This window comes from Stegostoma tigrinum, chromosome 33 (assembly GCF_030684315.1).
Source record: "Stegostoma tigrinum isolate sSteTig4 chromosome 33, sSteTig4.hap1, whole genome shotgun sequence".
Classification (NCBI taxonomy): Eukaryota; Metazoa; Chordata; class Chondrichthyes; order Orectolobiformes; family Stegostomatidae; genus Stegostoma; species Stegostoma tigrinum.
The window spans coordinates 13,405,722-13,426,737 of NC_081386.1; the positions used below are offsets into that span (position 1 = coordinate 13,405,722).

General features: G+C 42.5%; 1 long non-coding RNA gene across 1 annotated transcript; it reads right to left on the bottom strand.

The window, feature by feature from the left end:
- Positions 1 to 5,024: 5,024 nt before the first annotated feature.
- On the bottom strand, positions 5,025 to 20,562 carry LOC125467162 (uncharacterized). Its single transcript, XR_007250582.2, has 4 exons — positions 20,462 to 20,562; positions 7,229 to 7,297; positions 7,001 to 7,129; positions 5,025 to 5,172 (listed from the first exon to the last, which is right to left on the bottom strand). It is a non-coding gene; the product is annotated as an uncharacterized LOC125467162 (long non-coding RNA).
- Positions 20,563 to 21,016: the final 454 nt, after the last annotated feature.

The window sequence follows — 21,016 nt, forward strand, 5'->3', positions numbered from 1 at the left end:
TGGTCATCATCTGATGTAACTTGCTGAATCTGCTCTGCTCAGCTATGAACACAATGTATGAAATTGATGTTGCAGACTGGAATCTTTGTTATTGCAACTGATGGGTTTGTTATCTTATCAATCATGTTAATATGTAGATCTGTTCATGCTGGTAGACAAATGATAGGTAGTCTGTCTGTTTCAATGATGTAAAAGGTTTCAGATGTCCATACAGGATACAGAGTGGCATTTCAGATTGATAATTTCAATGAATATGATGTCAGAGTCTATGAAAGCAGTTAAGTTATCTTGTGCGACCTGTGCTATGCCGTTCCCAGAAGAACACAGAACCCCTAACAGTGTGGAAGCAGGCCATTCAGCCTATTGAGGCCACACTGACCCTCCAAAGATCATCCCACCCAGACACACTCACTCGCCCTGTCACTGTGACCATGCATTTTCTATGGCCAATCCACCTAGCCTGCAAATCTTTGGACTGTGGGAGGAAATCGGAGCACCCAGAGGAAACCCACCCAGACATGGGGAAAATGTCCAAACCCCACTCTGGCAGTCACCTGAGGGTGGAATTAAACCCAGGTCCCTGGCGCTGTGAGGCAGCCATACTAACCAATGAGCCATTGTGCCACCCACCATCTCATGTAAGATGAGTCAAGGAGTGATATTTGCGCTAGCACGAGTGTTTATTTTGACATATCATGTGTCACTTGGATGGGAATAAAGGTTTCAGCTTCTCTGATAATGCTGTGTCAACTTTACCACATGCACTGATGACTGCAGTCTTCAAGCTGTAACTTTGCAGTTAGCTCTTAGATTTAATTGACGTGTTTGTGTTTCTGAATGGAACTTTAGGGTTTTCTATGATATTGTTCTTTGGTTGTCCCTTCTTTGTATTGAATATTTGCTACACTTTGGACTTCTATGGCTGATTGAAATGCTCCATGTCCTCTGGTGGAACATAGCTTATGTACGTCACAAAATACTGGAGATTGTCCGAGTAACTGAGGCAAGCTACATCTCATGCAATATTTGATGTTCCAATGAACTTGAAACAGTTGCAATATTTATTATGGTATCTAGCATTTGCAGGTGCTGCTGACCTGCTACAATTGCTTTGAACTCGCTCCCTTCTAATAGTAAACTGTTAATTGTGTATTCTCTAGATTTGTCAAGAACTACTTTTCTCTATCATTTTAATGAACGTAGAGGCAATGACCAATCCTTTCAATTGAATTGACTTCAGCAAATTCACATTCCATACTTGATGTCAACACCTACCTTTGAATGTGTTGATGCTTTCATCTGACCTTTACATGAATTCAAGCCCATGTATCCTGAAATTGCCTTGAATTATAAATTGATCCTATAAAATCTAAAAAGCTTCATCAATATCCTTGAAGTTTTTCTTAGAAAGCAGAGGGTTTTGTTATTCTTAATCCTTCATTTTTCAAAGCGAGAATAAGTCTGTCTGCCTGTCACCCTACATCAGTTATCTGCTGAGCCACATAGTAAAAAGTGATTTGTTCTTTAAACAACGGAACATCTGATGCAATGCCAATGTATTGCCAATCCATAGCAATGTGTTTGTCTTCCAGCTTCCCTTTTTACAGTTTCATCCTCTTTAAAAATGTCAACTAAAAATCTATATTGGAGCTTTTTTTTTAAAAAGAAGTGGCATTTTGCTTCATTTCTATATTTCAGCTTTCAGAGTATTGCTGTTTTAAAAATTGGATCTTTGTGTCTCTATGCAGCATTTGCAACAAATAAAAAGCAGCAGTAATGTCATGCCTGTCTTATAAAAAAAACAGTTGCACCATTCTGGAAAAAGAAAATGTCAGAATCAACCAATGTCTGAACACAGATAAGGCTTTTTTTTAAAGATGAACAGCATGTTTTCTTCTGTTTATGTTTTGTACTTTGTTCATGGAGTTCTTTTGTAGATTTGAGTTATCCATCAGAAATTTTAAACTGCCCTTTGTTTTGATCAGATCTGTCCTGGGTCTTTTGTAGATTGCTAATATTTGATTTTTGAAAGGAAGAGATAAAGAGGTATTCATTTATAGCTTTCAGTCTTAGTTATTGTACTTTAGACTTGCTTGTAGTTATAACTTAAGCTCAGAACATGGAGAGATTGGTAGAAAACTGTTAGGAAAAAGTGTTTTTTACAACAGCTATGCTGCTGTAACTTTCTTCGTTTTTAGTATCTATTTACTTACTTAAGCAGCTGTTGCAATTAACTTTTAATGCACAGTTTTTGTCATCATGATATGGTTTATAGTTTTCTACACATCAGTCCACATAATGTATACCATAGATAAACAGGCTCTTACTGAGACAAATGTCTCGAAGTTTATTTATGTCTGTAATTACTTATCCAGCAGCAAAATCACAGACTTTTGCACAGTAATGATTCTGTACTTGCTGACATTAATGTACATTACATACAAGAGCTGTTTGGCCAAACAAGCGACTCTGCCTATAATACACAGAGAATGACTGAGAGTGAGCCGGGTATTTCTATATTGGTACACAATGTTGTGTAGTGAAATATTTGTCTGAAGGCAATGTACTTGTCAGATTCAAAAACTATGGCATTGTACAGCAGTCCCATCTGAGTCAGACTGTTGAGGCCACTTCAAACACTTGAGCATAAATTCTAGGCTTCAACCCTACTATAACTTGAGGGACTAGGGGAGGTGCTACATTTCAGATGCAATCTTAAACTGCAATGTCATGTGCCTTCTCAAGGGGATGTAAAAGATCGTGACACCTTTCCTGATAATTTTCTTTCCTCACTCAACATTGTGAAAAACAAACGGTGCAGGTTACCGACTTGTTGTTTTGGAGAGTTTGCATTGTGCAAATAGCTGCCGCTTTTACTACTGTAAATACACTCATCCAGAAAGTGCATTGAGAAAACCAGAAGCTATCCCGAACAGAACAGTCATCATCCTTAAAGAGAAAGTACAGGATTCTACTTTGAGCATGCGCTTCTTTCAGATTTACCTTTTGTTTTCTCCCTTTACAGTTATGGATTGGGATATTGTGTATTTCCAATATTTTCCAGTTTGGATTTCCAGTACTTGCAAATTTTTTGAATATCGCAAAATGCGTGAGGACTTTTTGTGCTTCTTTTGTAATTAAACAGGAAGCAATACTACATCTGCAACAATTAGGGTAGAATGGGGATAATAAGAACTACTGATGCCGGAGTCAGGGAGAACACAGTGTGCAGCTGGAGGAACACAGCAGGCCAGGCAGAATCAGGGGAGCAAGAAACTTGATGTTTCAGTTGGGACCATTCTTCAGAAATGGGAGAGGAGAAAGGGAGCCCTGAAATAAATAGTAAGAGGAAGGGTGGGTTTGGGGAATGTTGATGGGATGGTGATAGGTGAGTGCAGGTAGGGAATGGTGGGGATTGGTCAGTGAAGTGGGAGGAATGCATAGGTGGGAGAGAAGACAGACAGGTCAAGGAGGCAAGGATGAGAGGGAGGGTTGGTCATGGGATGAGGTGGAGGTGGGGCGATTTTGAAATCGGTAAAGTCCACATTCAGGCCATTGGGCTGTAGGCTCCCAATATGAGGTGCTGCTCCTCCAGTTTCCAGGTGGTGTCATTGTGACACTGGAGAAGGCTCAGGATGGACGTGTCACCCAGGGAGCAGGAGGGGGAGTTGAAATGGTTCATGACTGGAAGGTGTTGTTTGTCGCAAACAAAGCACAGATGTTCTACAAAGCGGTCTCCGATCCTCCATTCGGTTTCACCAATATAGAGGAGGCCACATCGGGAACAGTGGATACAATAGGCCACGTTGGTGGATGTGCAGGTGAACCTCTGTCTGATGTGGAAGGGTTTTTTGGGCCCTGGGATGGGGGTGAGGGGGGAGGTGTAGCACCTCCTGCAGTTACAGGGAAAAGTGCCAGGGGTGGTGGGGCGAGTGGGGAGTGTGGAGCGAACGAGAGAGTCACGGAGAGAGCAGTCACTATGAAAGGTAGATGGGGTGGGGAGGTAAATATATCTTTGGTTGTGTCGTCAGATTGTAGGTGGCGAAGTGGCAGAGAATGATACGTTGGATACGGAGGTTGATGGGATGATATTTGAGGATATGGGGGATTCCATCTTTGTTTTTGTTGAGGGGAGGCGGTGTGAGGGCTGAGGTAAATGCAAGAGATGCTGTCGAGAGCATTTTTGACCACCAAAGGGGGAATGTTATGGTCCTTGAAATAACAGGACATCTGGGATGTTTGGGAGTGGAATACTCATTTTGGGAGCAGATGCGACGGAGGCAGAGGAATTGGGAGAAGGGGATCTTGCATTCTTGCAGGAAGGCGGGTGAGAGGATATGTAGTGTGTGTAGCTGTGGGAGTCGGTGGGCTTGAAATAGATATTGGTTTCAAGGCGGTCACCAGAGATAGAGACAGAGAGGCCCTAGAAGGAGGGAGAGGTATCAAAGATGGTCCAGGTGAATTTGAGGTGGGGGTAAAAGACGCTAGTAAAGTTGATGAACTGTTCAAGCTCCTCGTGGGAGCACAAGGCAGCGCCGATGCTGTCATCCATGTAGCGGAGGAAGAGGTGGGGTATAGTGCCAATGTAGCAGCAGAAGAAGGACTGTTCCACATATCCTACAAAAAGGCAGGCATAGCTTAGGCTCACGTGGGTTCCCATTGTCACCTCCTTAGTCTGTAGGAAATGGGAATAAGTAGAATGCACTTGGTGCTGTGGGTTTCTCCCAATGAGCAACAAAGCAGTAGACAGTGTTCATATGCCTAAACTTGTGTGTTTTGCTGAATTAATGGAATACACTAAATTCCTAAGGGTACGTCTTGAAGTAAAATTGACTCTGACAAAACCTGTAGAGAACATGGTCAATCTGCAGTCTCCGAGAGACCTCTGCCGTTGAAATATCCACGCAGGCACAAAACAAACAATAAATATCATTCTTTCTATACCATCCAAAGCAACACAGCCAGTATTCACTGGAATTCACTCCTTGTAACTAAAAGACTTTTCTGCATCAATGAGGGTTTTATTTAGTTAGCAATGACCTCAATCACATTTCTATTGCAGCAATTTGTGAAGTTTTCAGGTTTTTAAACAGTTGCTGAGTTGGTAATGTCAGGCGTGTGATGGAAAATGCAGCTTTCAGACATTACATGTCAGAGTGAACTCAGCGTTTACTGCAAATAAAGTGAAATTGGATTATTTAGAAGGGTGAATACAACATACAAAAAACTATGGTCTGACCTGCAAACAATGATAATCAAAATGATTATTACAATGCTAAGCTTCTGCACACTGACATCTTACAGGAAACTTCATACATGTCACAAATGTTGGCTTATCATCAAAATGGTTTTTCCTGGTCACTCCTTCCGGTGCCACTTTTATACATGCACACTCCTGACTCTCAGGCCTGAGTTACTTTCCGAACTAGCCGAGTTTAGAGACAGGAGTCATGCATGGAGTCAGGGAGAGGTTGGAAAGACACTGGATTCACCCACCATTGTAGAGCTGCAGCCATTGGCATCAGTGATCAGTTCCTTGCCATGGGACCCAGCTGAGTTAGTGGAGATGATAGGCACAGGTAAGATGACATTGGGCCTGTCCATGGCGTGGGTCCATAGCTATGATAGTTAATAGTGGGATGAGGCTGAAGCATTGAAGGCACATTCCTTACATGCCTTAAAACTAGTCAGTGGAGATAAATTGTCATTGAGAGACAATGTCATCAGAGGGGATTCCATCTTTGTTTTTGTTGAGGGGAGGCGGTGTGAGGGCTGAGGTAAATGCAAGAGATGCTGTCGAGAGCATTTTCGACCACCAAAGGGGGAATGTTGTGGTCCTTGAAATAACAGGGCATCTGGGATGTTTGGGAGTGGAATGCCTCATCTTAGGAGCAGCTGCGATGAAGGCGGAGGAATTGGGAGTAGGCAATCTAATCATGCTATTTAACTCCACAAATATTTTTAATCTTTTGATGAATAACAGAGTTTTAAAATAAGCAAATACTTTGCTCATTTCTGCTGACATTGTATTGAGAAAAGGTAAGTGGTGATTTTTCTGTCTTTCAAGCCCATACATTTGAGGTTGTGTCCTGCCCATTGTTTGCCCTAAGTGAAGCATTTTGATGCCCACGTCTGGGAGCTTGGCCCTCAGGGATGGACTGACAAGACCTGAAAATGACAAGGCTGATCAGTATGTCAGTTTCTTGACTCCATCCCGACATCAGCCATGTTGGTAGACTTTGGTTCGGGGCCCAAGAATTGGTGGACTTTTTTCATCCGCTTTTCCAAAGGATACTGAGACCAATTGTTGCTGCCTCTTACTGAAATCTTCACCTAGATCCCTCCTGGCTGGTATAAAAAGAAATACCGTCGTACAAGAGGCGTTTAATTGCTGCATAACACTTAGTTCCATGCAGCGTTCAATTACCAATGCGTAGGTACAAAGCATTAGTATCAGAACATGATCTTAATTTACATCATTCATTCTGCAGCAAAATAAAATTTCAGAGTCAGACTTCCATTTTCATTTTTTAAACAAATAATAAAAAATACTCAGAAATTGCTGGAGGAAGCCAACAGGCCTAGCAGCATCTTTGGAGAGAAAACAGAGTTAACCCTTCTTCAGAACCTACCTCTGTTTTTTCTCCTCAGGTGCTTCTGGTTTACTGACATTCTCCAGCACTTTGTGTTTTTGCTTGTTTCAAATCACCAGCATCTGCTGTTCTTTGTTTTATATAGATTAGTTCATATTTGTTCATGGTACCGTAGAAATTTAACCATAGAATAGAATAACCATAGAATCCCTACAGTGTGGACAGGGCCAATGTCATTTACAAGATCCCCTGCAGAGACTGCCAGAAACACTACATCGGATGGAAAGGAAACTAAGCCTACCTGAAACAGGAAGGAAACTAAGCCTACACAAACAGCATCAGAAAGAGACTACATGCCTTGACACACTCATCACACTACCCTATATCAAAATCACGTCAGAATTTACCACAAGACTCCTACGACCGCAGGGCATCAGAGTGGCACACAAGCCCACGACAACCCTACGACGAGTGCTCACTCGAATTAAGGACCCACTCCCCGTCATAGACAGGGCCAACGTCATCTACAGGATCCCCTGCGGAGACAGCAAGAAACATTACATCGGACAAACAGGAAGGAAACTAAAGAGTACATGAACACCAACTGGCTACAAAAAGACACAACCAATACTCACTCATCTCAATCCACACGTGCAAGGAGAACCACGACTTCGACCGGGGCAACACCGAGATCCTGGGACAGGCTAGGGAGAGAAAAGCACGAGAATTCCTGGAAGCATGGCACTCCACAAAGCATGCTAATAGTAAACATATTGACCTTGACCCCATATAAATTCCACTGTGAAGGAAAACCGGAAGTGAGGCAATTCATCTCAACAGACACCAGAATTTAAAAACCAGGCAGGAAAACACACTGACGCTTCATCAGGGGCTACACTGAGGATGTTACCAAGCATAGAAACCAAACATCTGCGAAACAAGAAACCAGCTTGGCGAGCCAACCAACCTCAACACCCGCAACCCGAGCTACAAATCTACTCCAAAACCTTAGACTATCATACCTAATTCCAGATGCAGAATTTGTAGAGTACTGCTATGAATGCCTTCATAAGGTGAGAAGAGAGAGATTTAAAACACATGGGAGGCAACTTCTTGAACACAGAGGGTGGGTTGCCTGTAGAGTGAGCTTCTTGATGGAGTAGTGTACATAGGCTTAGTTACAATGTTGAAAAGACACTTAGATCAGGACATGAGGAGGAAAGGTTTGGAAGGATATGGACCAAGAGCAGGCTGGTGGGAATAGTTTGGGATCACGTTTGACATGGACTGGTTGGACCAAAGGGCCTGTTTTAGAGCTGTACGACTTTATGACTCTGTTCAATTCTCCACATGCACAGTTGTATCGGCTCAAGGGCCAAAGAGTAAATGCAAGGCTGAGGCTAACTTCAAAAGTTTCATCTCTTCAGAGACTAAAGTCAATTTCCCCTATGTGTAGGAAATCCCTTAAGTCGTTTTACTATGTTATTTTACATTATGGAAAATAATGTCAAGCCTCATTGAGACAAATAAGATTGTGTAGAAAAAAACAACAGACAACGCAGGTCCTGAGAGGGTGTTTCCTATTGGCTGGGGTATCTCGAACGTAGTGGCTGCATACTCTGGATAGGAGGATTGATCATTTAAAACTGAGATTAAAAGTTTCTTGACTCAAAAGGTTGGGAAATTTCATAATTGTCCTCTTCAAAGGATCATGGATGCATGCGATATGCAAACTTAAGACTGAGATAAAAGAGATGTTTGGTCCCTGAAACAAAGAAGGGAATGAGTGGTAAAATTGAAAACGGAACAATCCGCCAGATTCACATTAAACGGCGAGATGGTTTACTCTTGCTGCTGCATCTTATGTTTTGGCAAACGTGGTAATGACCCTTTCAAAGTATGAGAGATTTAGAAAGGCAAACATTTTAAAGGTGGGGGGAGAGGGGGTAGATTTTCAAAGCTTAGAGCTAAGCAGGTGAAGGCACAGTCACCAATATCACAGCAATAAAATCACAAGGTCAGAATTAGAGATTTGTAAGACTGGAGGAGACGGGGAGGCACGAGGCAATGAAAGGACTTGAAACTAAGATGAAAATTCTAAAACTGAAATGTTGTTGGACAGGAAACAAATACAGGCCAGCCTACTTACAAGTTAACAATTTTGCTAAATGAACTAGTTATGAGTGCCAGTATGTAAGTAACCACAGATTCACTGAAAGTCACAAGTCAAGGGGAATGCAAGTATATAATGAGTACTCCTACTGAATAGACTGTCCAATGAGATGGATTTAACTTTGTTTTTTATAAATGTGGTGCCATTCATATTGTCTACTCCCAAATAATTTAGAAATTGGCTTGTTATATTTTATGGACAAAAAGGTTAGAATATCACCCGAGGCATCCAGATGAGTATATGAATAGGAAAGGATTAGAGGGATACGAGCCAAATCTTGGCAAATGGGACAAATGGGACTGTAGAATAGCTGGTCTGTATGGACAACTTGGACCGAAGGGTCTGTTTTCCATGCTGTACATCTCTACAACTCCATGATGGCTCACCTTTGTGAGTTGTTCCCGCCAGAGAGGCACAGGGCAAAGTCAACTCAATTTTCAGTTAGAGTGAATTTCAGCAAGCTTAATTTAAAATGCTACAATTTCTCTCAATGCATATTACAATAGATCATCTTGGGTTTAGCACAGCATAGGGAACTTGTGTGTGGAGTCTGAGGAGGTAGGGGAAGCCCTAAATGAGTTTTTTGCTTCTGTCTTTATGAAAGAAACAAACTTTGTAGTGAATGAAACCTTTGAAGAGCAGGTGTGCATGCTAGAATGGATAGAGATAGAGGAAGCTGATGTGCTGAAAATTTTGTCAAACATTAAGATTGACAAGTCGCCAGGCCCAGACCTGATTTGTCCTCGGCTGCTTTGGGAAACGAGAAATGCAATTGCTTCGCCACTTGTGAGGATCTTTGCATCTTCGCTCTCCACTGGAGTCGTACCTGAGGACTGGAGAGAGGCAAATGTAACTCCTCTCTTCAAGAAAGGAAATAGGGAAATCCCCGGCATTTACAGACCAGTAAGTCTCACGTCTGTCGTCTGCAAGGTGTTAGAAAGGATTCTGAGGGATAGGATTTATGTCCATCTGGAAGAGCATGGCTTGATTAAATGCAGTCAACATGGCTTTGTGAGGGGCAGGTCATGCCTCACAAACCTTATCGAGTTCTTTGAGGATGTGACTAGAAAAGTTGATGAGGGTCGAGCTGTGGATGTGGTGTATATGGAATTCAGCAAGGCATTTGATAAGGTTCCCCATGGTAGGCTCATTCAGAAGGTCAGGAGGAATGGGATACAGGGGAACTTAGCTGTCTGGATACAGAATTGGCTGGCCAACAGAAGACAGCGAGTGGTAGTAGAAGGAAAATATTCTGCCTGGAAGTCAGTGGTGAGTGGTGTTCCACAGGGCTCTGTCCTTGGGCCTCTACTGTTTGTAATTTTTATTAATGACTTGGATGAGGGGATTGAAGGATGGGTCAGCAAGTTTGCAGATGACACAAAGGTTGGAGGTGTCGTTGACAGTATAGAGAGCTGTTGTAGGCTGCAGCAGGACATTGACAGGATGCAGAGATGGGCTGAGAGGTGGCAGATGGAGTTCAACCTGGATAAATGCGAGGTGATGCATTTTGGAAGGTCGAATTTGAAAGCTGAGTACAGGATTAAGGATAGGATTCTTGGCAGTGTGGAGGAACAGAGGGATCTTGGTGTGCAGATACATAGATCCCTTAAAATGGCCACCAAAGTGGACAGGGTTGATAAGAAAGCATATGGTGTTTTGGCTTTCATTAACAGGGGGATTGAGTTTAAAAGTCGTGAGATCTTGTTGCAGCTCTATAAAACTTTGGTTAGACCGCACTTGGAATACTGCGTCCAGTTCTGGTCGCCCTATTATAGGAAAGATGTGGATGCTTTGGAGAGGGTTCAGAGGAGGTTTACCAGGATGCTGCCTGGACTGGAGGGCTTATCTTATGAAGAGAGGTTGACTGAGCTCGGTCTCTTTTCATTGGAGAAAAGGAGGAGGAGAGGGGACCTAATTGAGGTATACAAGATAATGAGAGGCATAGATAGAGTTGATAGCCAGAGACTATTTCCCAGGGCAGAAATGGCTAACACGAGGGGTCATAGTTTTAAGCTGGTTGGAGGGAAGCATAGAGGGGATGTCAAAGGCGGGTTCTTTACACAGAGAGTTGTGAGAGCATGGAATGCGTTGCCAGCAGCAGTTGTGGAAGCAAGGTCATTGGGGTCATTTAAGAGACTACTGGACATGCATATGGTCACAGAAATTTGAGGGTGCATACATGAGGATCAATGGTCGGCACAACATCGTGGGCTGAAGGGCCTGTTCTGTGCTGTACTGTTCTATGTTCTATGTTCTCTGTTCTATGTTCTATGTTTCTGCTCCTGGTAGTTACCCAATCAATTTCATGTAGAGCTATTTAACACAGATGTTCCAATAAATTCTAATGTGCACTTTTTTTAGGCAGACATTAAGCTGCTTATAAATATTCCCACTAAATAAACTTGCACGAGTGGAAATATATTATTTGCATCTTGTATAGTCACACGTGAGCTTCAAGCATTGGAAGGCCTGTTCTCCTATGTGTACTGTCCATGGTCAATCTGTGAAGACATATTACCAAGAATTACAGAAATAGACCATCTTATTTGTGCTTGTCTAGCTCCTATATGAGTCTCCTCCTATGTCAACCTTTCTATATATCTTTCTCTCTTCATAGAACATAGAACAATGCAGCGCAGAGCAGGCCCTTCAACCCTCGATGTTGCGCTGACCTGTGAACTAATTTAAGCCCCTCCCCCTACACTATCCAGTCATCAGCCAGATGCTTATCCAGGACTGTTTAAAAGCCCCTAATGTGGCTGAGTTAACTACATTGGCAGGCAGGGCATTCCACGCTCTTATCACTCTCTGAGTAAAGAACCTGCCTCTGACATCTGTCTTAAATCTATCACCCCTCAATTTGTAGCTATGCCCCCTTATACAAGCTGAAGCCATCATCCTCGGAAAAAGACTCTCACTGTCCACTCTATCTAATCCTCTGATCGTCTTGTATGTCTCTGTTAAATCCCCTCTTAGCCTCCTTCTCTCCAATGAGAACAGACCCAAGTCCCTCAGCCTTTCTTCATAGGGCCTGCACTGCTGACCAGGCAACATCCTGGTAAATCTCCTCTGCACCTTTTCCAATGCTTCCACATCCTTCCTGTAATCTTCCCTTTCATTCATTCTTCTTTATGTGTGAGAGATTCTGTTACACAGTTCCAATCTCTAGAGCCAACATCTTTACTAAATTTAATGTAAGACAACCCTCAGAAAAATACTAACCCAGGATCAACTATAAGTTTTTCATACAACCTCCATTCTCCAGTCAAACACCTAATGCTGCAAATTACACACGTAGTGATTGGAATGGGATAACACAGTGTAGAACTGGAAGAACACAGCAGGCCAGGCAATATCAAAGAAACAGGAAAGTTAAATTTCGGGTCGGGACCCTTCTGCTGAAGAGGGATCCCAATTTGAAATGTTAACTTTCCTGGTCCTCTGATGGTGCCTCCTCCAGCTCCACACTGTGTTACCTCTGACTCCAGCATTGGCAGTTCTTACTATCTCTGTGTGATTGGAATAGGGTTGTCCAGGTGGATCTTACTGAGTTTGACTTCCTTCATTGGGGTTGTTAACCTGGGCCGATCAGGGACCCCTGGCTGACGGTTATGAACAGGCGTGTCAGAGAGTCTCCTTACTGACTGGCCGTAAGCTAGTTGGTCAGAGTTCCACGTACTATGCATGTGTGAATAAAGGGTGACTTGGTGACGGGCTACTGGCTTCATTGAATTATTTCAACACATAAAAACAGATTTGATTCAGATGGTGAATTTTCTCCAATCGATCAACAAAACCAATTTTGAGCAGATAGGCATTCTACAAGTAGGGCACTACATCAAGCAGATTGAATCTCAAGTTTAAATGGCCATTGAAACTATTTCCTGTACCTAACAATTATTCACAAATAAATAAATAAATCACTAGACACCCACATAGACCATTCCACGAATATTGTTGAAAATGAAGTGGAGTTACGGATGATCTAAAATGGGCAGGTGAAAGAGCCACCAAAAACAATTTAACAATGCTGTTTTAGAAAAATGCATTTCTCCACATTTCAATGTGGTCCAGAGAAGCTAAATCTCTTCCAAAGAGTTAACAGCAGCAGCAGGGAAGCACACAGTAAAGTATCTGAAACAGAATAAGTACAGACCATTCTATCATGTCACAGCTGCAGTTTTTGCTGAATACCATTACTGTGCTTTGTGTGTAATTCCACAACAAGCGGCTTTTCTCTGTGAATAAAGTAATAGCTTTGCTGCGAAAGGATTTACACAGTGTAAGCTTTTTTTTATGTAGCAATAGGGGTCTCTTGAAATTGGGAAGGCAGCTTAAATATGCCATCTTTTCCTCCAATCATGTCATTTATCACCAGTCAATAACTTCTTGCTGTTTGCCTCTCTGGGACAGCTCTTTTAAAAAACAGAACTGATCATGTAGTGCACCAGCAGTTGCATAATGGGGCAAGGGCACGGGGTTAATAGCTCTTACATATTTACACTGATAGCAAGGGTTAATTGCTTTCAAAAACCTTCCCTTCAATTTAAAAAGAAAAAAGTTACCATCTGTTTGGAGACACGTGACGAACTATACGAGCATTTTCACCAGAGTGATTTCTTACAAGAGAGCGTCTTGACCACAATTTGACCCTACATAAAGCCCACACTTGCTCATCTCCAAGGAGCTTAAGCGCTTTTCATAAGAGCAGAATTACAGTTGAATTCATTGACAGCAGTTTGACCCCGGCAGTAGCTAAACTGATTTTATATCTGTAGACAATGAGTGTTTTTTTATGTCGCTAGCCAGGATGTACAGGGACAACTGTGAGAGAAATGTCACACTGTGTAATGCGCTGGAGCAGAAAGAGCTGTTCTCTGAGGGCACCTCAGATCTCCAACTGCTCCCTACATGCCCCTGGTAAAATGATCTAAGTGATTCTGGCCTGCTGCCACAAATCTAGTTTGCTGCTCCACAGAAGCTAGTCCTGCATTATGAACACATTATTGAGCATTGGTAAGAACAAGAGGAAGAGAAAAAAAATACCAAATGCTTTCTCCCTCTATTTCCCAGTTTCATATCAAACCCTGAGCAATGGGAATAATCAGTGCCACCCATGCACATACATGAATGTACCATTTTAAATAATACAAGCGCTAAATGGTCCTAAATAAAACAAAAATAAGGTACTGAGAATGTATATCAGGTCCAGCTGCTCTGCAGTCGGTAGGCTATGGTTTTGTTATTCAGAATCAGGACAGACTTCAGTCTGAAATGCTAGCTTGGTCTTTCTCAGCTGCAAATGGTTCCGATGCAGTTTTCTTGCATCTTACTCCAGCATTTAAAATTTCGCTTCTGATTTTTTGATAATTTATTATAACATTCAGATTCAGAAAGCAGTGAGACAGAAAAAATATCCCCATTCCTGCAGTCTCATTGGGTCAAAATTGTGGAATTCCCCATCTGGCAACATTATGGGTCTACCTACAGCACATGGATTGCAGTGGTTCAAGAAGGCAGCTCACCACCACCTTCCCATAAAGTAACTAGGGATGGGGCAATAAATGCTGGCCCAAGTAATGATGCCTACATCCCATGAACAAATCTGAAACAAAAACATACATACATGCATGCATTCTGATGTTGTCTTGATCAAAAGTTATCCATCTACATATTCTCAGGATGGCTCAGTGGTTAACACTGTAGCCTCACAGCATCAAGGACCTGGGCTTAACTCCACCCTCAGGTGGCTGTCTGCGTGGAGTTTACACATTTTTACAGGTCTGTGTGGGTTTTCTCCCACAGTCCAAAGATGTGTATGTTAGGTAGATTGGCCATGCTAAATTGCCCATAGGTTAGGTAGATTAATCATGGGAAATACCAGGTTGCATGGATAGGGCAGGGGGAGATGGGTCTGGGTGGAATGTTCTTTAGAGTGCCAAAGTGGACTTGATGGGCTGAATGGCCTGCATCCGCGCTGTAGGGATTCTATGATTTCATCAGCTTTCACCCAAACAGTTATTGAGGGGCTTGATGTGAGATGTGGCAAACTGTAAGTTTGTCCAACTCTTGCCTTACTTTTGAACCACCGCATATAATTTATCTGTCTTTAATTCCCAAACTCTGGTAGCACACTTAGTTTCCTTCCAGTTTTGAAATCAAGGTACAGATTCATTGAGAGTATATGTAAAACTTTGATGTTGCACAATACACTAAGTTAGTCTCTCAGCAAAGAAATAAATTCAAGCACTTTGCTAGATGTCTCATTTGCTACTGACATTTACAATATCCTGTTTCATTGGAGCACTGATATTCTTTGACACTGAAAATGGCTAAAATGACCTGTCTATTAAATATTCATTCTTCACGTGGATTAAATGTTACATTACTTGAACACACATTGCCAACTGATCATTTCTGTTTAACACAAACCAAGCATTCGGGAACAATCAGGTTATTGATAATAATGCTACAATAGTTAAGAGACCTATCCTTACTTTTGGAATTCAAGCAACAGAGGCAGTGTGGCAAAAAAAAGTAGCAGATTGCTTCTGTTATGATTATTTGTAACTATTGTACTTTTTCAGTTAATAGTTAATATTTGTATGCTGCATTTCATCTCCCCTATTGGTTTTAATCATCTGAGAAGGGTCACCAAGGCAGTTTTCCAAGATTCCTTTGCTCCTATTAACTGTTGTCTTCTTACTGCCTCTCCCAGAGATTGAATGTCTGTAGAGGTTTGTGGGAGAGCAGTGCAAGGTGCTAGTGGATGGCAAGATTATAGTAATAATGCTCCAGCTAACTATTATATGCATGGGGCAGGTTAAATTGAGTAATCTGTCTTTTTCATCTATCATTCTGATACGTTCAGAATGATCATATGGAATTTTATAGGGGCCTGAATGACAGCAAGAAATCTGGGACAATCACTTGGGAAGTCAAGTGAGGCGTAATTTGACATCAAGAACAATCAGCTGCTCTTTCTAATGGAGTTTCAGACATTGAGACAGGATTCTCACCAGGCAATGGACAATGTGCCTGTTCAGAGGAATTATTACTTCTAGCTGTTAAGATCCAAGATGGATGAGGATGCCAGTACATTAAACAGCAGGAGCTTTATCAGGGACGTATTCGCTCTGCAGGCAGCAAGGTTACATTGTCACATGATCACCTCTTTGAAGTGACAGTCTACCCTATTTACATAAATATACAACAGTTGTCAAACTAATCAACTGCAGACCATGCCTCTTTAATATGAAGCCTCCTACACTACCATAAACAAATTAGATGCCAGGAACTGAGCGCCTCCCAAGATTCCAGCTTGCCACAACTTGGGCACCTAGTACCAGCATCTGAGCGCACCCTCCTTGGGCACTGGCTGTACGCGTTACACATCCATTGACCTGAGCACTGATCACTTGCAAGCCCCCCTCTATCAGCATGGTGCATTTCCAATCCACTTACACTTTTGCACTTTTTTTTCCTTTACTCAGTCATGGGATGAGGGTGTCACTGGCTAGGCAGCATTTATTGCCCATCCCTAATTGCCCAGAGGGCAGTTTCAAGCCAACCACATTGCTGTGGGTCTTGAGCTACATGACCAGGTAAGGATGGCAGTTTCCTCCCCTAAATGACATTAGTGAACTGGATGGGTCTTTCCAGCAATCAATAATGGATTCATGGTCATCATTAGGCTTTTAGTTCCAGATTCAAATTCGACCATCTGCCACAGCAGGATTTGAACCTGAGTCCCCAGTATGTTATCTCGATCTCTGGATTTACAGTCCAGCACTAATACCACAAGGCCATCACCAGCACCAGCAGCTAGTATTCAAATACTGCTGCCAGTTATACATTGTGTCAGGCACCCAGCTCACAGACTGGAACAGGTTGCATGTCAGGGCCAGGTTCATCTCCCTGTAAGGTGTGAAGAGGCAAACATTAGGCACCCCAGCACCTGTCTCGGCTCTTTCTGTCCTGTTGTGGATGTTTCATTCTGCAGTGAGAGAAAGGACAATATGAAGGTAGATGAAAATGGCTGGCACAGCTGTTGGTGCTGGTGCAGCTGGGGAGAAAATTGGTGAGTTCTCCCAAGGTGAGCGAGTAGGCATTACAGAGGGCATGCGGCATTACTTGTGTGAGGCATTGGGGTCGATGACAGCCAATAAAGGAAAATGGTACATGCAACAATGAGAGTGGTACATTATGAACTTTGATGGGAGATGTGCACAGTAACACAAACAAAGTGAGGGCATAATGGCAGACACAAGGTGGTGGCACCTACCCTGGCAGATCTGAGAATTTCATTGACCTTATAGTGTTAGGCATTCCTTCAAGGGGCAGAGACTGCACTGACCTTGGGGGGCAACCTCAGACCAGGTTGGCAGTGTCTGGTGGCATAGTCACTTCTGAAGCCTCTTCTAAACACACACTAAAACCTCCAGCTGGTTGCCCATAAAGTGGGGCACCAATTTGCCCTTCTCTGCTGTGTTTGGGGCAACTGTCAGGAGGCATACAGGGCAGTTATTCATTGGACACCTCACTAATGATGTCACCTAGCTTGGTGACAAAACGTCTGAACAAAAACAAGCCAGCTCAGCGAGCAAGTCAACAACCTCACCCTCAACCCAAGCTATAAATCTGTGCTAAGACTTTAGACATGTATGGGCCTAACATGCTAAAAATTGCCCAACAATGGGAAACCTTCAGCAACCAACTAAGCTCTACCTGCGAACAATTTCACTTGCCCCATGATTGCCTCAGGAACCAGATATTGCCCTGCAGCGTGAAGTATACACCTCCACCCAACAATCCACAGGCATATAGAATAGCTGAACAGAACGGACACAGAATGCTACAAGTAATGATTAATGATACCCATAACTGACTCCACAGGTATGAACGGGAAATTGCACGCCAAAAATCACAATAACTAAACATTATGGACCAGCAGTGAGATACAACCCTCGAACAGGCCATCACCATCAATCAATGCAAAACTAAATCTGAGGAGCGACACAAGTTACATGAGAATCTTACTAAACTGATGCACCACAAAGACAAGGACAACAACAAACTGGACACATCAATAAGAAACCTATCCAGCAGACACACACAAACTGAGAACACTGTCCTATTACGCACGTTGAACTATAACCTCAAAGGTGCGAACAGACCAGACTTCATGGCCACCCTGCAGGCTACATTAAAAGACAATAGACTCATGGACGAAACAGAGCAAGCCATCCAACAAACTATCATCCCCACACTACACAGAAGGAACAAAGGGGACTATCTGAGCACATCAGAGAGAAAAGCACTAGATAAACTCAAGAAAGACAAGGACATTGTAATCCTACCAACAGACAAAAGGTACATGACCATCATTATGAATAAGCCAGTCTGCGTTAAGAAAGTATAGGTACTGCTCACAGATACAAACACTTACCAACAGGTGGCAAAAGACCCAACGCCGCAGCTAGGTCATCAGATCACCCAGACACTGAAGAGAGGAAAGGGTGCAGGACAGATAACCAAGATGGATACATCTTGAAACTAGAATGAAACTAGAAGGCACGACCATCCCCCGCTTCTATGGACTTCCAAAAGTACACAAACTAGACATCCCCCTCAGACCCATTGTTTCCCAACCAGACACAGCTTCTCACCAACTGGTCAAGGGCTACAACAGAGACTGAAACACCTAATCGATGGATCACCCCATTCCATCCACACAACCCAAGAATTCCCCAATACGCTGAAGAACATAAAAATCAACAACAAAGAGATTATGGTATCCTTTAACATCACAGCTTTATTCACATCTATCAATATCCCACTAGCCAAAGAAACACTGGCCACATTACTAGAGGAAGCAGCAATGCAGACCAGCAACTCCATCAGCAATGATAACATACTCAAACTGTGCCTCACCACACACTTCTTCTTTGATGGTGAAGGATACAAACAGATCAACGGTACACCAACGGGGTCACCCATCTCAGGACTCAATGCAGAAGCAGCCATGAAAGACGAGAGCACACCACCGACCCCTGCATTCAACCTAAACTGTGGATCTTGTACGTGGATGACACATTTGTCACTATTAAACCCAACAAATTATAAGAGACCCACCATCTCATCATCAGCAAATTCACAGGGATTAAATTCACAAGGGAAGAAGAAAACAACAATCACTCCCTTTCCTGGACATTAGAGTTGAGCGTGTGACCAATTCTAAACTTCAGTATACAGAAAAACAACCCACATTGATCAAATCCTCAACTTCCACAGCAACCACCCCAACATCCACAAACAAAGCTGCATTAGAACACTATTTAAATGGGCCAGGACACACTGCAACACTCTGGAACTATGCAGTAAAGAGGAAGAGCACCGATACAAAATCCTTGCTATAAACAGATAACCCCACAACTTCATCCACAGACGCCTACTAAACAGACAACAACAGGAGGACACAGTACGCCCTAACACACTGACTACACTGCCCCACGTCAGAACGGACAACAAGACTCCTAAGACCACTAGTAATCATGGTGGCACACAAGCCCATAGCCACTCTACGACAAACACTCACATGGATTAAAGACCCCATTCCCACAAAATGCAGAACCAATGTAGTTTACACAATATTATGCAGCAACTGCCACAAACATCACATTGGGCAGGCTGGAAGGAAACTAGCCATCAGAATACATTAACATCCACTAGCAACAAAATGGCAAGATGAACTCTGCTTAATATCAGTACACTCAGACGATGAAGGCCATCAGTTTAACTGGGACAAAGTAACCATTGTAGCCCAAGCCAAACATAGACACGCACGGGAATTCCTAGAGGCATTGTTTTCCACTCACACTGCAATCAACAAACATATAGAATTGGACGCCATATACAAACCCATACAGATCAAAACTGGAAATGACACCACTCACCATAACAGACCGGACAGTATAAATACCAAACAGAGTAGAACAACATTGCTTTATCAGAGGCCTCACTGATGATGTCACCTAGTATGGTGACGAAACATCTGAACGAAAACAAGCCAGCTCGGTGAGCAAGTCAACAACCTCAGGGCAGTCCCGTACTGAGCGTGCTTGTTCAGGTATACAAAACCCTTTTAAAGTTGGTACCATCAACAGGAATGCTGGTGCATTCTGGATGCCGAAGCAATGATGAGCACTTTCAGATTTAGCAAGCGGTTGAATTAGGCTAGCTTCGGCAGATACGGGCGCCACAGGTCTGGGATGGTTAGTTAATGAAGTGCATTTGGGACAATTGTCTGAGAAAACTTACTGGACCTTCACTTCTCAATGAAACTCGACACTTAGCCAAGAAAAAACACCTAAGATTCAGCCCATTAAGAATCTTTCTGGAGACATTTCTTTTGAAATCCACACTTCAAATTCTTTAAAAGCCACATTTTTGCCAATCTTGTATGGACAGCTTGGATACAGTCAGATCTCAAACTGAAAATATATCGAACCAGCACAGGTGGATCATGTCATCCATCGCATTTAATTTGAGATTCAAAGACTGCTGCATGTGGTTCTATCTTATTGGCCCTGCAATAATTCGCTTTGCCAAATATTGATCTAGTTTCATACTGAACTAGACAACCAGTTCTGCTGTATTCACCCATATCAAAAGTATTCATTTTCCCTCGTCTTACCTTAAGTAGGTTACATTTGTTATTTTGTTTTTGTCAAATACATCTTCAAGTTCAATTTGCACTTACAATCTTAATTGTCTCTCTAAGGTCTTTGATTCCCCATTGTAAAGCTGTCACATGCCACCCACTTCCTCTTTCTTGGCGAGGTATCCAATCCAATGAGTTTCCTTCTCCTGTCTCCATGCCAACAACATCCTCTCCTTATAGTTAAGGAAACAGATCCGCAATGTTAATTATGTGTGAATTATGTTGTTAGTGTGCAGTGATAAAGGACATTGCTCAGTATAGTACATAGAGTACATGAAAGAGAGATTACTAGGACTTAGGGATAGTAAGTACGAAGCAAGCATGTAGACGGTTCAATTATGCAAATAATCATAGAATCAAGAAAAGTATTGATCCTGAATTTTTTTTCCCTTCAAGTTAAATGTACAGGGTCAGGATAATTCTCAGCTCCACAAGCAAAACTCTTAAAAAACTGTTGGCCAGGTATTGCCCTTTTGGTCCAGGAATTGCCACGCTCGAGACAGATGGCTCCAGACTGAAAGTGAACGA